The sequence below is a fragment of the Chamaea fasciata genome, unplaced genomic scaffold, assembly GCF_029207755.1.
Source record: "Chamaea fasciata isolate MVZ Bird 193981 ecotype frontalis unplaced genomic scaffold, bChaFas1.0.hap1 SCAF_1, whole genome shotgun sequence".
Taxonomy (NCBI): domain Eukaryota; kingdom Metazoa; phylum Chordata; class Aves; order Passeriformes; family Sylviidae; genus Chamaea; species Chamaea fasciata.
The window spans coordinates 46,282,077-46,299,908 of NW_027094086.1; the positions used below are offsets into that span (position 1 = coordinate 46,282,077).

At 42.8% G+C, this 17,832-nt stretch overlaps 1 protein-coding gene across 4 annotated transcripts in view; it reads right to left on the bottom strand.

Moving 5' to 3' along the window:
* Window positions 1-15,995, bottom strand: part of TAF4B (TATA-box binding protein associated factor 4b) — an 81,799-nt gene extending 65,804 nt beyond the window's left edge. For all 4 annotated transcript variants that reach the window (XR_010720570.1, XM_066182252.1, XM_066182257.1 and 1 more), the window contains exon 1: window positions 15,925-15,995. The gene's annotated coding sequence lies outside the window, so the exon portion shown is untranslated. The remainder of the gene's footprint in view (window positions 1-15,924) is intronic.
* Between the last annotated feature and the right edge of the window lie 1,837 nt (window positions 15,996-17,832).

Here is a 17,832-nt window from a genome sequence, read left to right on the forward strand (position 1 = left end):
TGTAAACAAACTCCCCTCTCCCTCCCTTTCTCCAGGAACTAGACACAAAATGCTAAAACTGCAAAAATCTGAAGCCAAGTTTCACACACTGCTCAAACCATCCAAGCTGTTGGAGACTAGCTGCTCATCAACGCATTTTGGTGCCCAGATGGATATCTGCTTAACAGTCTAGCAACTGGGCCCCCATAGCTTTCACGTTTTCTGATGCCTTTTCACAGCATACAGGCCACATTTCAGCATTAAAAGAGATCTCCTCGACTGCTCATACAGTTGAGCTTCTTTCCTTGAGAATACATTTAAATCCACATAATTTTACAGTTATAGCAGAACCCTTAAGCAAAAGTATAACTGTACCAGTTGCAAGGGCAGTCAACCTTTTTTTTTTTATATATATATATAACAAGCAACAGATGTCCATATCAACCATCTAGAGAAAATCTGGACATTGCTTTGGTACTTGGAGGAGATGTAAACAACCAATAGGTTTTCTGGACACAGTTACAAGATGTTTCTATTACTGTTTCTAATACTGTTTCTATTTGGATTCAGAGTATATTTATTACACTTGAATCCCAAGGGGTGTTGTTTTTATTGTGCATAGGCATCAGAGATTCCCAGCCAATGCTGTGTATCACAAGGCAGAGCCTTACTTGATATTGTGATAACAACCAGCTCTTGTCCTTGGGCCACACCTTTCAGCAACTGGGATCATTTCCCATCAGCATTTCCCCACCACATCTTTGTGGTTTGCAACTTCGCACCTTAAGGCTTGGTTGCTTTCCTATCTGAGTAATCAGACAGTTCTAGGATTGTCTACAGCTAAGATGATCTGACTTGAGCATTCTCCAGGACCCAAATTACCTCATACAGGAGCTTCAAATATATGCTGGGGACTCAGCTGATGGCAGTGAAATAGTATTTCAAAGGAGCAAAGTGACATTTCCTTACTGTGAAGACAATTCCTACTACACTGAAAGAAGCCTTGAGTCTCCACACCACATCCTCTTGTGTACTCCTAGTATAAACTAGAGTGAAATTCTTCAAAGAGCAAGTTATATGGTTGACACACTGCAGCCACATATATATATACAGCACACGGCTTTCTAAGGACCAGAAGGCACGCCAACACCCTGCACTCACCATTTCTGGAACAGCCATTTAGCTGTTCCAGAGAAATCTGAAGCCGAAATGTTGAACCACAAATCTTAACTTTAAACAAGGAGTTGCTGAAAACATTATTGGTGTCTGGGTAGTGTTTTAACAAAGGACAAGATCAGTCCCCTTTAAATCTCTGTCTCCTTTAAATAAGAGGAGAATCAAGTCAGTTAATTCAGATTAATTTTACAACAGATTTGTTTCCTCATTGCTCACTTGGGGACCAGAGGTAAAGTTGAATTCCACTTCTGAAAGTGCAAATTCACTCCTCGGCTGGATGGTTTTTCATTTGCAAACAAGGGATCAACACTGAATTTTAACACTGATCACCACCTTGCTCTAAGCATGATGGAGCAAACAAAAATTATTGCAAAAGACAGCAAAACCTTCTTGGGAAGCATTAACTTCTGTCTACACAGATATTGTGGAAACTGTCACCAGAACTGTGCGATATTTGTCAAGTGCCTAGTATGCAAGCCACGTATAAAGGTGTTCTGTTCTGACTGCACTAAACCCCTCCAACAGAAAGCACTGGCTGCCCCACTGAGACTGCCTGGTAATGCACCACCCTCAGACAGCTGGACCTGGCTGCCAGGGCTCCACTGGGACTAGGTGGAAACTGCCACTGGGAAAGCTGCCAGGGAAAGTCTTCAGGTGCTGTGCCAACCAGGGCAGGCTGTTTCACCCAGTTGTAAATCTAGCCTGGACATCCACCCAAGGAACTCTGATTTCCCAGGCAAATTCTAGGAGCAGTCAGTACTAATGAAAGCATCTCCTCTACCTCTACCAAACTGGAAGCGTGCACTGGAACAAGTCTGCAAACACGAGCTATGAAAATTGTTACCATATCATCAGACTGTTCTTACAGCACAGTAAGATCACTGAGCTTCACCAGCTCTCCAGCCTTAACAGACCCTAGATTTGCTCATTAGCAACAAGATCTTCCATCTATTGCCATTTTTACCCCCCTTCAGTTGCAACCAGAGACTATTTCCTCAAGATACTGGTGGAAAAGATCTGTTAGTGGACTTTGTTCTAAAGGTGATCCAGATGGCAGAACAGACCTTAATCCTGATAACTTGAATAGTAAGGCACTTAAAAACATCTATGGTGATCTTTTCCATTTTGCAAATTATACCTGCTTTTCTTCTGACATAATTCAGAAAATTAGCTTCATGCAAAAAGAATTCTAAAAAAAGTATAGGCCTTTTGCTTTTGTCTAAATGGTTAGGGCAGTACTAATTATTCATCGTTGATAGTTATCAGAAGCGTTGCAATTTACATCAAAACTCGCATACGTATCTGCAAATACAATCCCACCCACTAGGCACAGCACAGATTCCAATCAAGTAGCACAACAAATACTTAGTTCTCTAAAATGACTTAAAAACCTTGGCATAGTAACTACGCAAAATAACAACACATGAGCTTACCTAGATTTTACCAGCATCTTTGGGAAACAGAATATTGAAACATAATTAGTGTTTCTTCCAGCTGTCACTTGTGTGTGGATGATCCTATTTTTTACTGCTACAAGCTGAAAAGTCCTTTAAATATTGCAAAAGCAATACAAGGAAGGATCATGTTCTCTCTCTTCTAAAGATTAAAAAACGTTTACTATTCACCAAACTGTAGCTGTAATTCTTTGCAATACACTCCAACTGACTGTAAAATGTGAACAGTATTTAACATTAATTTTACTGAGCATCATATTTCCATGCTTCAGTATTCAGAATGCATCTATTTTTTTCTGTGATGGAAAACCATAAATCTAGACATTAGCTTTACATCTTCTGCCAAGATTTCAATCTTAATTCCCACATGGCTGTGCATTTAATCATATGAAGGCATTATTTTGCTAGACACACTCAGTCCTGAAAACAAAATCTAGTCCTACACTGCAGCTGAAATTCACCTCATTACAGCACAAAACATTTCCTCACAATTATCTAAGTTTGACTTAGCTCTTCAAGCCCACCAAAGCTTTGTTCACCCTTCTTCAGGGAAAAAAACCAAGTTGATTAGTGTCACCTAATGTGAAGAGAGATGTCTGCAGAGAATCCATCCCCAGAAGCCTGCTAAACACAGGATGCTATTGGGATACAAAAAGTTACAAGCACCGATTATTCGGCCCCTACTGGTCTAAGCACAAGTACTATGCTCAGACTTCACGGGATTATCAACATCCAGAAACTGCATACTTTAAAGGAATTTCTACAGTTTTCTGCCTGTTGAAACAAGAAATCTTCAGATAGATAGCCTACTCCTACTCAAACATAATATAAATTAAGAAGCATTTTAAAATCAGCATTTCCTCTTATTCTAAAGCAACGGGCCAGATACATATAAGGAAATATCTAATTCCTCATATGGTTTTACCACTGAAAAACAACTACTAGAACACGACAAGGGAGATTCACAGCACTCCTGCATGAGATGTATGAGGTCAACTTCGAAAGCAGAAGGCAGCAGCATCCAGATGTTTATCATCAGCCTCTTCAGGTTACCAGGTTACCCACCTTAGGTTCTGCAGACATTAAGAGAAACTAGGCAACACCAGGCTCCAAACCACCCTACTGTAGTTTTGGAATACCCACACCGGTTCTCTCCTTCCCACCCACCCACATGTTGCCTGCCTGCTTCACGCCACACAGCCCAGCCACCTGACACAAACAGTGGCTGTGCTTTCTGAAGTTACCCACTATCAACCTAGATAAGACGCAGGCAGTGGAAAACCTGCCACAGACAAGGCAAAATATCCAAGCAAAGACAACTGAGCTGCAAACAGAAACCAAGAAACTGAACTTGCTGCTGTTCCCCTCTAAGTCAGGTGCAAAGGAAACCTTACACGGAGACCATGCCTTGCACCACATTACTAGTGAAATTACAGCACACTCAGGGCAGCTTCACTTTGCTGACACTGTGCTTGCTCAGGCCCACTGGTGTCAGTAGTAACAGAAAGCATAAAACAGAAATACACACATGAGAGGCAGCCAAAGCTACAGCGAAGAGTGATGGAAGCTGCTGCCACAGCCCTGTCGCCAGCAGCAGTGGCATGAGGTGAGGTTTTCGAAGTGTTTTCCTGCTTTAAGCAGATTCAAGGTAACAATGGAGGATCCCTGGCATCCTGTTCAGTTCTGTAATTTTTCATCCCATCAGCAGAGAAGCAGATTTATCTAATAATTGTCCTTTCAACACCTGCTTGTAATGAGCATTTCAGGGCCAGGGATAGACTGAAAGTACAGACACAGAAGTGACAAAAACCTAAATTGAAGAAAAGTAAACAAAACCAAGAAACAACATTCTTTTCATTGTTTTTATGCTCTTTTTTCTACCCTCCACTTCTCCAAAGCAGTGTGGGGCCCAAAGACTCTAATGTGAACTATACACATTTGTCACAGCCCTTATCTCTCCTTCCCTTTCCCAATTATTTCCTCCTGTTTAATAGCACAGCCCATCCATTTCTCCCCGCCATTAAGCTCAGGTTAACCAAGGACACAATTTCTTGTTAAGCAGATGGTCCATGACATGAGACTTTTGCAGGTTTGTACGTATCAGCACAGGCCACACGGAGCTCAGGACTGAGGCAGCACGGCGCTCACCATGCCACACTGCTCTCTGCAGACCCAGACCGCTACGTGCAAAGCCTCTGAAATGCTGCTAGCCTTGCTGTTCTTGACAACAAAGAGGGCAACCGAGGAAAGGTCCCCTTGATAGATCAAATCCCCTTCATTTGGGAGGACATAGCCCAACCATTCAGTCTAAGAGCTGATGGTATGCACGACCAGAAGACAAAATCCAAACCGTGAAGTCAGACCAGCTGGAGTCCTACTGCATGCTAAAGCCTTCAGTGGTGATCAGCCAGGGATGGACTGGTGCAAGAGGATGGATGGCCTTGGGTATCACCAGCACTGCTCTGACAGTTGGCTACTCTGCTGAAAACCAGCACTTTGTAGAGGAAATCATAGGAAGGTGATGAAAAACCCTTTTTAATCATGAGCAAACCTGAGTCCTTCAAGACCAAGAGAACTTGTAAAGCTCATTGATCTTTCCAGACAAAAAGAGGCACTTGGCAGATGGGCAATCTGTGCACAGACGTGAGGAGTCAGCCATTACCTAGTCATCTTCTTTTCCCAATTCCTGGCTTTATTCTGAGCAAGAGGAAGGTGAAGGTAGAGATGGAAAAGAACAGCATAAATCCCAGATTTCCATGAACCTTCACTACCCTCTAAGAGTCACAGAGGCAAACACAGTTCCAGCAGTGCTGTTCCTTCCCCAGACTGCAGTGCTGTGGAAGCAATGCCCACTGCGGGCCACAAGCAGTTCATGAGTAACTCAGCATGACCAGTAAGGGCAGTGCTGTCCAGCCTGCCACCTCAAATATTTCTCTTTGAAACCCAAGGAAAGGAATGTTTTCCTATGCATTTTTCTTAACAGGTGCCACACAAGTTGAATGCCATGATTTTAAACCTAAGTGCATTCTCCCGTCTGTATTTTATCCTGCACAGCTAGATTTGGCAGTTTATTTGAAATAAAAACTTTTCAAGCCTAGGAATCTGGTGGTTTATTCCACTTTCTTTTTTTCAATGCTGCTAACACTTGTGGCTTTAATGCTATCCATCTTGCATTTTTTATTATTAATTAAAAATTTAATCCACCTAGAAGACAGAGGTAAAATACTAACACTTTTTCAAGATGGAATGCATTTTTATATAACCTTGCAACAATTACATACACGTTTCCCTGAAACATTGATCCATTTGAAATCTGACAACATCTAGTTTCTTCTTAAGCACCAAAGTCCATACAGTTATTTTAATTTACAATGCTGCAGAGTACCAGCACCTCTGAACTTCTGATACAAAGACTGTATTGTCCCAGGGGCAAGGAAAACAAGCTGATGCAACTGAGGGTTAATACTACTTTTGTGATATCTGTCTCCTAGCACACTACAAGTCAGATGACATTCAACAGTATACCTGGATGCAACCAAACTTAAGCCACTACAAAAAAGAAAAAAAAAAAACAACAAACCATAAGTTTTGCTACCTTGTAGTTCCCAAACCACAGGCAACTTGCATGAGCATCCACCTTCACAGAAAGGTGTTTAACTGAATGTCAATACATTCCAGAAAGCAAAAACATTACATACAAATCCTGAATACCTGGGAAGTCCTGCTACAAGAAGTTAATATATTTCCATCATGGTTCATTTCAGAGGAAAGTTGGCAACGATTTGGAGTCATCCTTGACTGCGGACTACCCAGACATTACAGCATCATGAGTGCTGGGAAATCTACAGTGAAACTGACTGACTAAAGACTTTTTTTTTAAATTAGCATTATATATTTCCTTGGGAGGTGCATGCCTTTGATAAAGACAGCTGGATTTAAAAAAAAAAAATGAGGAAAGGGAAAAAAAAAAGCAAATATGCACTACCAGCACAGGGATTACTGTAAAGCCAGTCATCCTTTTCAGCAATATCCAACCTGAAGGTAATTGCAACAGATGCTCCAACAACAGAACTGTCCTGGCAGGAAATAATTATACCATCAAATAGCAATAAAGTCATTACATATCTTGGGGTCTCAACAGAGCAAGACCAAAACTAGTGGAAGCAAAGTCACTTTTTCATTTAAAAAAAAAAAAAAAAAAAAAAAAAAAAAAAAAAAAAAAAAGCATTTAAGTACAGCCCAACAGGGAGAGGTGGGAAGTTCAGAACCAACAGCACCTTCCTCCTCTTAAGAGAAAGTGCAGGTGGAAGCCCTGGCTAATCCTCTGTTGCCACGCAAATTACTAGGATGACTGTTATCAGCATTGTGCATTTCCTACTTTAATATTTTCACTGCTGCTGTAGGAAGCACATCTGTAAGGACGGTATCTCTCAGAACCCTTACGTTTCCCACAGAGGGATTATAGAAAAAAAGCGTTTTAAGGAGCAACAACGCAATGAACTTTCAACTCTGCCCTCCTTAGGCACAGCAGTATTTTGTTCCATGAACAGTCGCATCGGCCGGGCTGTGCCAGTGACAAGAATTCCCGCGGGACTGCCCGGTCGGAAGGGAGTGCGGGCAACCTGACCTGCCCCGTGCGTTACGGAGCCGCTAACCCACGTTCACACCCCTCTCCCCGAGATACTCCTGCATCCAAGTTCCACTAAAGCCTCGAGCAGTCTTTATCAAGTCATATGTATGGTAACTTGGCCACTGAGTTTTTGGTTACTTCTCCTGCTCTTCGTGCTATCCAGCAAAGTAAGAAGTTGCCTTTATCCAGAGTCTTCCAGATCCATCCTTCAGACAGGCTGTAAGCATCCCCAGCGCTACCCGACTGAACCCAGTCGCATTGCCAATGCCCTGCAAGGCAGACGCACACGCCGGCTCCCAGAAGTTTGGGGCAGATAACCAGCCCGAAACACACACCGCCAACACCATCACCAGCCCCGCCGCCCTGCCCGTCCTTCGCCACGGCTCGTCTCCAGCAGCAAGGGCAGCGCGGCGGGCTCCGTCCTGCCCGCCGGCCCCGGGCAGCGACGACCGCGACATGCCGGGTAAGTCGCGACACGGGACGTGCCCGCAGCTGGGGCAGCCCGGTAGGGATCACTCACCTGGGGGCAGCTGCAAGTTGGCCGGCAACTGGAGGGTAGCCGTGGGCGACCCCTTGGGCGCCATCGGCCGCGGGACCCCGGGAGCGGCCGCCCGCACCACCGGGGTCCCCGCCGGGGCGGCCGCCGGGCACAGCGGCGGGGCGGCGGCGGGCGCGGGGCCGCCGGGCACAGCGGCGGCGGGGCTGCCCCGGTCGGGCGCCGAGCCCGCGGCTGGGGCGCGGGCGGCCGCCTGCTCCGGGTGCCCGCCGGGCATCAGCCTGACGGGGGCCGCCGAGGCGCTCATGGAGGAGGAGGCGGCGAGGGGACGGGGGGCGGCCGCGTCGCGCAGAGCCCCGCGGCGCCCCGCAGCATCGCGGGCGGGGGGCGCTCAGGCGGAGCCCCGGCCGGCGGCTCGCCCGCGGAAACACATGGCAGCGCCGCTGCTCCGGCTCCCGGGCGCCGCGCACGTGGGCCCGGCCGGCCCGGCCTCCCCTGCCGGCGGCGGGAGGGAGGGGAGGGAGGAGAGAAAGAGGGCGGTCCAACGCCGCCAGCGCGTCCTACTGCGGCGGCGCCCGGCCCGGCCCCGTCGCCGCTTTGAGCCCGCCCGTGTTTATGGAGCCATGCGGGCTCCAACGCCTGTGCCGCGTTGAAGTCGGCGGCGGCGGAGAAAGTCCGGGCGGGCGGAGGGGGACGCGCCCGGAGCCCCAGGACGGGGGTGACGCGTGGGTGGCCACGGCAGAGTCGCGGAGCTGCTCCTCCCGCCGTGCCAGCCTCCGGCCCGCCTACCTGCGCCAGACCAGCCCCGGCTGTACCTGGGCTGCAGGTGCCCTTGGGGCTGCCATTCAAAACAAAAACAGCTCCGGCAAGTGTAAGAGTTCGTCGTGTCGTGATGGGAACCTGCTGACAGGCCGAGATGGCCAAAGCAGCACGGACCTGTAAGGACGAAGGGGACGAAGGTGTCCCGTTTGACCTTCATGTCCGGGGCTCGACTTGAAGAAGGGCCGAGGAAGGACGTGGAAGTCGGTCCCCCTTGTAAAGCAAGTGTGATCCTGACAGAATACGCACAACACAGCTCTAAAAACAAATTTCAGAATATAATGGAAAGTTTTTGCACGTGTGATAAGGGAATAAGCGTGACCTTCAGCAATTCTGCTTTGAGGTCGTTTTTTATTGTACCAGCTCTGGGTTAAATTTCAATACATTCTGAAGCATGCTGATGTGCGTGCTTTATTTTATGCATAAAATTTAAGGGGTATTGCTTGTAACTACCCAAATTGAGCACAACATAAGCAATTACAAAATCCAGGGCCTGTTGTATGGTTCATTAAAGTGGTACTAATAGCTCAAAGTCCAAAAAATATTAGAAAAAATAATTACTCTTATATTAAACTTCCCTTGCAGCTATGTTTTTGGGATAGAAATGTAGACAAGAAAGGGAAACGCTCCTCTTTTTGTTCATTTCGAGTAACAGCTTTGCTTGACTTCACAGCGTTAGTGCTTGATATTGCTGTCAGCAGCAACAGAAACATTTAGAGAAGTGAAATTGCTCACCTCTTGCCATGCCTATTCTATTTCAGAACAAATCAGCCCAAAATTTCAAAAGAGGTGACAGCAGCAATGGTCACAGTTTCCAAGTGTCAGAGCAAGCTGAGAAGATGGTGAAAGAGAAGAGATGGTAACGCAAAGGGAACATCCTCTGTACCTTTTACAGCTCTGCTAAGTCTGACCAAATTACATCATTTCTTATGCATATGAAGCTGCGTTATAAGGTAACAACCAGGGTACAGTGAGTACCCTCCTCTTTTGCCAAAGGATGCACAGAGGCCAGGAGAGAGAGAGATGCTTCAGTTTCACCAAAGACCAGCAGTGACTGATAGCAGAAGGGAAGAGGATGCAAAGCAAAGCATCATGTCTATTACTCTCGGGCTTCAGGAAGAATGGAGTTGGCTTCTTACTTAAAGCCAAGTTTTTATCTTCTTGCAACTTTAGAGGGAATCTCTGTGACCCTCATGCAAATGCTCAGGAGTGAAAGTGTTTTTGAAAGAGGCAAAAAGAAACCGCTAAAGACAACAGAAGTATATGCACCAAAGCTGCAAAGCACAGCAGTGTGTGAAATTGGGAAGTAGAAAATACAGCAAAGTGAGAGAAAGAAATACACGAATCAAGGAGCAAAGGAAGCAATATGAAATGCATTACAAGAAAAGGCACAGCACAATTACAATAAAGAGGTAAGAAAAAAAAATACCCAGGTGATTTAGAAATGTGCAAATCTAAAAAAAAAGAAAAAATTAAAGTCCCGTAAGTGTCTTCTCCAAACAAAGCAGAGGCACCCATCATTGTATGAAACTACACAGGAAATAAAGGGAAGAGTCCTTTTCCCAGACTGGAAAAATGTGTTATCATAGAGGACCAGTACGCACTCTTTATCAGCAAAGTTAAGGGAAATACAAAAAGGAACAAAGAATCTGGAACTTGAAAGATATTTTCATGACTGAAGAGGTTACAACACATGTAACAAAGTTACTTTTGTCATTATCTGAAGTTTTGGGGTTTTAAACATCTTTATTCTCTTGGATAAATGCTACCATCTAAAACAAACAAAAAAAAAACAAAAATCCCACAAACCAACAAACCACATACATTGAAAAACTCTGAATTAAGTAATCATTCTTGTCTACACTCTTTTTTTACCCCAAGACCTTGTCTGGGGGATACCGCTAAACATGGTAATTGCTTTTCAAAGTCAGCCGAAGATGCATCTAACCACGTAACTGTTCCTTCCATGAACATTTGTCCTTGGCAAACTGACCTGTTCTACTGCTTCAGATAACCCATGAATGGGTGCATCTGACATTCATATAGAAGTCCCTTCTTTACCTTCCAGGCAGAGGAAAGCATTACAGCAAACAGCAGCTCAGATTTTCCATTTGAGGAGGTATTAGGTTAGATAGATACTGCCTGTATTTTGCTCTGCATAACCTGTTTCCTTCACGGTGTGCATTGAATCAGTCTGTGCTGTTCTAAGCTTCCTGGAGGCTTTCAAATATTGTATTTAAAACAAAAACCACCCTCCATAAGGCCACTCACCCTCCAAAATTTCTGTCCACACAGCAGGCCTTAACTCTTCCAAAAATGGACCTTTTTAAGTCCTTAGGTCTTAAACCAGTTTCACTTACAACAATGGTTTCAGCTTCCAATAATCGTATAAAATCTATCTAGTATGCTTCAAGGGGTTTTAATCTGTCCATGATCCTTTTTGCAAAAGTTTTACATTCTCTTAGCTGGAATTGCAGGAATAGAACACATAAGCAAAAAGTAAAGTTGTAAATGTGTATCTATTTCCTAATGAAAACAACCAAGTAAAATCACAGAAAGCTACTTAATATCAGCAGTAAACACACCTGCATTTTGGTTGCAATTTCAGTAGGTTTTTTTAGTTTGTTTGTTTATAATCAGAGATACAGTCTGCCCTGTTTTTCTGTCTTGACTGATCTTTTTATGGAGGTGCCGCTTTCTTTCAGATATTGAGGTCACAATGTATATAAAGATTTGCATAAGTCAAAGTCTTTGTTCCATGAGGTACAATACCCTGGAGCTTTAAAACCTTATAAAACATTTAAAAGTACAACAGGAAGGTATAATAAAGGAATTGGGCACATACTTTTAAACTGTTATATGACATACATCTTAGTTGACTATACTGAGTTACAAATAGCAAGGGAGCTAACAGTGAGGCATGTGAAGTCCCAGCAGGGGAATTCCTGTCTGCCTGTGCATCTGCAGTGTCAGCTGATTTGAAGAACCTCAAGCTACATCACAGAGTCGTAGAAACATTTATTTTGGAGAAGACCACCAAGATCATCAAGTTCAATCATTACCCTGCACTGCCAAGTCCATCCTAAACTTTGTCCCTCAGTACCACACATACAGATCTTTTCAATACCTCCAGGGACTGTGACTCAACCACTTCCTTGGGCAGCCTGTTCCAATGCTCAGCAGCCCTTTCAGTGAAGGGAATTTAGATTAGGAATTTTTTTTAATCTCCAATCTAAACTTCCCCTGGCACAATCTGAGGCCATTTCCTCTTGTCCCATCACTTGTTACTTGGGAGAAGAGACCAACTCCACATGGCTACAGCCTCCTTTCAGGTAGTTGTAGACTGTGATAAGGGCATCAGCCTCCTCCCATCTAAACACCCCCAACTCCCATAGCCATTCCCCAAACAACTTGTGCTCCAGACCCTTCCTCAGCTCCACTGCCTTCCTCTGGACACACTCCAGCACCTCCATGTCCTTATTGTCGTGAGGGGCCCAGAACCAAGCACAGGATTTGAGGTGTAGCCTCACCAGTGCGCAGTACAGAGGGACAGTCACTGCCCTGATCCTGCTGGCTACACTATTGCTGATATGGGCCAGGCTGCCATTGGCCTTCTTGGCCACCTGGGCACAGCTGGCTCTTGTTCAGCTGAAAGTGACCTGGTGAGGTGGGAAGGTCTGGAAAGCACAATGCACCTCACAAGCTTGGCTCTAAGTGAGAAAGGAAGATCAGAAAATGAAGTGAACAAAGGAAGAAAGAAGGGAGGAATGGACATGAGCAATAGCCGTGAGTAGCTGAAAATATACAGTAACAGGAAACAGGTAAAAATGCCTCTACAAAAGAGATCCACAGTATTAAAAGCTTAGCCACTGGGCACAAATATATTCTCAACAGAACACAGAGAATAAAACCAACTGATCTCAGACTTAATATGTTAAGATTACAGATGAATTTATACTATGAAGTTATACTGGATACCACTTGCTATCCAGTAAAATTCATTAAAAGAAAAGAGTTTTATCACTGAAGCTGCAGTGGCCTATAATAATACAGCATTATGTAAAGTGACGCTGCTAGTTTATTTATTTATTGATATTGCTCATGAATAATGTACAGTATTGCAACACTTAGTAAATGAAACAGAACACAAATAAGATCTTTACTGGACTGATAGTACCACTGAGCAGTATGCAAAAATTACAGTGAAAAAGGGGGAAAAAAGAGGTTCTGACAGATTTTACATATCCTGTACCACCACTAACCCAGGCCAATCATCAGCTTCTGGAGAACACATCAGTAATTTTTTGTGCCAAATATATGTGTGAGAGGGAAAAAAAGCCTATTTATTCACAGCTCAAACATATTGGAAGTAGCACAGCTCTAGCTCCATCATGTTTTAGGAAAATCACAAAACTCTGCTTAGATAGAAACAAGTTCATTCAGCAACTCTGTGGACAATTACTGCCTCTCAGAGCTTCAGAAACATTATGCTGTCATAATTGTTCTGTGACTTAGATCTTTTCCCCTTCTCTGCTTCTGTAACTTGCATTTCAGTATCTTTTGCATTAAAAATCTGAGTAAAACAAAATTATTAATTCCACGGATTTCCAGTTGTGATGCTCCAATCTATTTTTCCTTTATCCTCACAAGTATCACATTGTAGAAAACTATGCTGGAGTGGTGTGTTAAATTTCCACCTCCCTATGCTTGCATATCATCTTAGATTAGGTAGGTGCATATTTTTTAGCTGAACTGCTGGTCTTCCACTGGGAATTCATAATTTGATTCACCCTTAATACACAAAGAGCATAAAAGCATAGAAAGCTAATGACTTCTGAACCTGGAACTGCAATCTTGTTTCCTTATTTTCATTCCATGGATAACTCAAAGAAAATGGTTTACTTGATCAAAAAGTACCTGCAAAGTATACCTGGATTTTGTTTTTTCTTTTGATCATTACTAAAAAGATTGAGATTTTTTTTCTCCTTCCTTTTCCTTCCTTCATACTGTTCTCATACTTGAAGAAGAAAAGAGGGGTACTTTAAACTTTAAACAAATGTTCAAACTGAAAAATTAGTCTAATTTCAAAAGCATTAAGCAAATTGGTTGCCCTACTTAACATTTGGGAAAATGCATTTACATATTGTTCCCTCCCCTATTTTTTCTGTGCTGTTTCCAAGACATCAGTCACAGTCACCTACTGTACTATCATACTGGGAGAGAGGAAATGCATACTGAATTTCAAAGTAAACACACATTAAAATTTGTTATTCAAGTTGCATACCTGGAGACAGACAATACCCTCTGGTGCTCCATCACCCTCATTGTATTTAAAAAAAAAAAAAAATTCTGGCGTTCAACACGACTTCCTGTGTTTCAGTTTGAGCCTGTTACCTCCAGTCTTGTCACTGAACACCACTGGCCTCTTTGCACACTCCTGTCAGGTATTTATAGACACTGACCTTATCTCCCTTAGCCTTCTCTTCTCCAGGCTAAGCAGTCCCAACACTCTCAGCCTTTCCTCACATGCAAGATGCTCCAGTCCTTCCATCATCCTTGGGTCCCTTTGCTGGACTCTCTCAAGTACATCTGCGTCTCTCTTGCACTAGGGAGCCCAGAACGGAATACAGCACTCCAGGTGTGGCCTCACCACTGCTGAGCAGGGAAGAAAGTTTGTCTTCCTTTAACCTTCTGGCAGTACTTTGTAGAGGTAGTATTACAGTAACTATTACAAAAAAATGAGGATAGTGCATTCTGATAATATTTTCATGCGAATTTTTTTATACACTGTAAAGCCTGTCTTCCACTTGTGATGGAAACAGAAGCTATTAAGCTACAAAGGGACAACAACATGTCAGAAACACTGTGATAAGGATCACTACAGGATAAAACACTGCTATAATTTTCATCATTTTCAAAGACAATGATAATGTCTTATACAACCCACACAAGTAGCATGTTGCCATACACCTTCCTACACTGCTTCCTGCATGAAATGTTCCCAACAGTGTCTTACACTACTATAAATCAGCAGCAACCATTATAGCTCCCAGCACTATCAATCTACAGAGACACTACAAAAGTCACCTAACATTGTACCAGCAGATGTTAGGGGAGATTTCATACATCAAGTTGAATGCACAGGTGTCACCTGGAATAATTTTTGTGAGAAGATTTTGCATACCATTTATATAATTGTTTCCTATAGAGTCATTAATACGTATCTGGGATGGCTGGTTTCTCTTTATAATAGTAAATTCAATGGGGTTTTTTCCACTAGATTTCACAGTGTAGCATACAATTAAATCATTAAAACAAGTGTATTTACCAAGTATTTTGCATTTTCATGAAAGAAAGAGGCCCAGGCTTTTCTTGAAGCTTTTAGCATGCATTTACTACTGGATGACTTCTTAGCTAATTTGATGGTATCCTTTGGGCTCCTGGAGAAACTTTAGGGTATTTCTGTTCCAAAAACTCTTACCTAGTTTTAGCATTGCCAGCAATTGCAGATGATGGAAAGGAAGCTGCAAATCTCACTGCAACACACATGAACTTACCTGATTTTACCTTAAATTGATCTTATAAAGGCTCATGTACATTTTGAAAAGGGACTCCCTCACAGTCACTATGCAACATGCAGTGCACAACTTTCCTGTCTGCCAGGTCAACCATTTCCCCTTGCAGCTCATAGTTAGACTCTGCTAATGTTCCAGTACTTCATCTTAGGATATCTGGGAACATAACATAACACTTGAGAGCAGCAGTTTTCAACTACTTTTATGTCACATGCCTTTTTCTTTATTCTCTGGCAGCTCATTTTGCCAAAACCTCTTCTGATCAACAACTATGGAAAGCACAAAAACTTCAATCTTCTAACACCTGTGAGCAACAGTTGAAGGAACCCAAATTCTGTCCATGGTAGAAGCATTCTGAGTAAGCTGGGATGTAGACTATTTCATTAACCCATGTTAGTCTATATTCAGCATTTTAGGAATGCCATGGCTGAGTTAGGCAAAGGATTTTTTTCAAAAACAGCCAAGAAGCTCCATTTGAAAGAACTGCCAAAGTTTGGTACATACTTCTTTATATCAGAGAAAGAAAAAAAGGCATCCACAGGGTTTCTCTCACATGGAATTCCAAACTTTTTCCAGTTTCATTGTCATCTAAATCACTATCAACTTCCTAGTGAATTGAAGATTGTTCACATGGTCTCATGTGCAAGACTAGCTTCTAGTGCTCTGTTTTCTTTTCTTACATTATCTGGAGAATAAATATTTGTAGTGGTTAAATGATTATCTTTTCATCCCTGAAGTTTATTAATAAAAAAAATTACTCTAATATAATAAAAACCTTAAAAAAAACCTCAGTACCTTTTTTTTTCAATTAGAAGAGACGCAGAAGGTGGGCAGAAGCTTCACCTGGGCTGACTGAAGAGCTCATTATGACCATTTTCACCTGAGCCGTGACTTTGTCAATAAATGGTATCCCTGGTGGCCCAACTGCCAACACATGTTCACCAGTCCTGAAGACAAGGATCATGCATTAGCATTTTCTTGAAATTAAAATGAGAATGGCAAGAAAGGTGTTCAGCACTGCTTACAGTGAAAAAATAAGCATATGCAGAGCATGGGAAAAGCATATGGGGACAAGGGCTTCCCTGCTTTCTCTCTTTTGGGAATCAAGCAGAGAACATGAACAGTAATCCAATTAACTACACTCTTGAGGCAAAAACTAAGGAATAATAGGCAAGTACAAACAGGTCCCAGCAGGACAGGAAGCCAAGAAGGTGTGATGGGCACATCAGAGTATAAAACAATAAAACACTGCAAAGTTAAACATCACCACTTGCATTGGTAAGTAACTCTGCTACTCTATGCTCACCTTTAGAAAATAAAACCACACAAACAAACATGCAATACTTAAAAAAGGAGAAAAGAAGGAATTAGGACTCCTCATTACCTTTTGTCCATAACCTCCAAATTAAGAGCCCAAATCTCCAAGCAAAAAGGAATTGTGGGGGAGATAATGGAAACAGCAAGAGTGGCTACAACCTGGCAAATTATCAAAAACCAACTTTCCCCACCAAGGTTCTTAAGTAGAGACAACACAGTGTGTACTTACCAGTTCTAGCAACTACTTCAAAACATCAATAATATTAAGAGGTTAAAGAAAATTGGCAAAAATATCAAATTGATAAAACTTGCATTTACAGTACCAACACAGTAATGAGAAATATTTATATAGTAAAACTACCCACTTAGAAATAAAGACAGGTCAGTACAGAAGTGATTATCACAATTCAACCTTGAATTTTTTATTTCATTGGTGGACAAAAGCAGAGAAATTCATAAAATACCCAGAACATACATAAAATTAATGTAAGCCTTTAAAGGATCCTTATGTCCTTCAGTCCTTTGCCTCAAAGCCAAGGTGATACTTGATTTTGCCTTCACCAAGGCACATACTCTTACAGGTCTGGGGGAAGTTTTAACTCTACAGAAAAATTGTTCCAATTTACTCATAACCAGAGTACGGAAGCGATTACAAAATATGCTGATGTATTATTTTCCTCCCTCCTCTTCTCCTACTAAGCCTTACCAAAGAGAACTAATTAAAACTGAGTAGTGAAGGTGAACACCACTCCTGTTGGGTATTGGGGAAACAAAGCCAGTGCAGCAACTTCCAGCTGCCTTAGCTATACCTATTCCAGAACAGAAAGGTCATCAGACACTGGAGCATGCTCATCTCTATAGCTAAAATGGTCTCTGCTACATTCTGGGAACCTGCAGCCAGGGCACAGCTGGTCCGTTCCAGAGGCAAGGATACTCTGGTTTGAACGTGGTCTTGAGGACAGAATGTGGTCTTCAGAAGTTTTGTTCACTAGTGAAGAGATATCCCATCAGTTCATGCAAAGTAAAAGCTTTCAGAATCCACTGAGCACAAAGTCAGCAATGAAATTACTCCACTAGATTATAGTGGTAAATGAGTACAAAGTATGGACAACACCAGCTGCTGTCAGGTGTGATGGTTCCTTTAGCCAGAGGATTTCCTCCACCAGCTTCCATACCTCTTCATGATACTCACTATCAACTGACACTTTTAAGCAGAAACGTAAAAGTGTCAAACTGCTTATCTGCTAAAGTTGCAATACAATGTGTGTTGTATTCTACTGTGGCTGGACCGTCAAGAGTCTGTCTGTTGTGCTTTAAATCACTGTTGTGGCACCAGCAGTCAATGATAAACTCATCACAAGAAGTCCTTCATTAACTAACAACAAA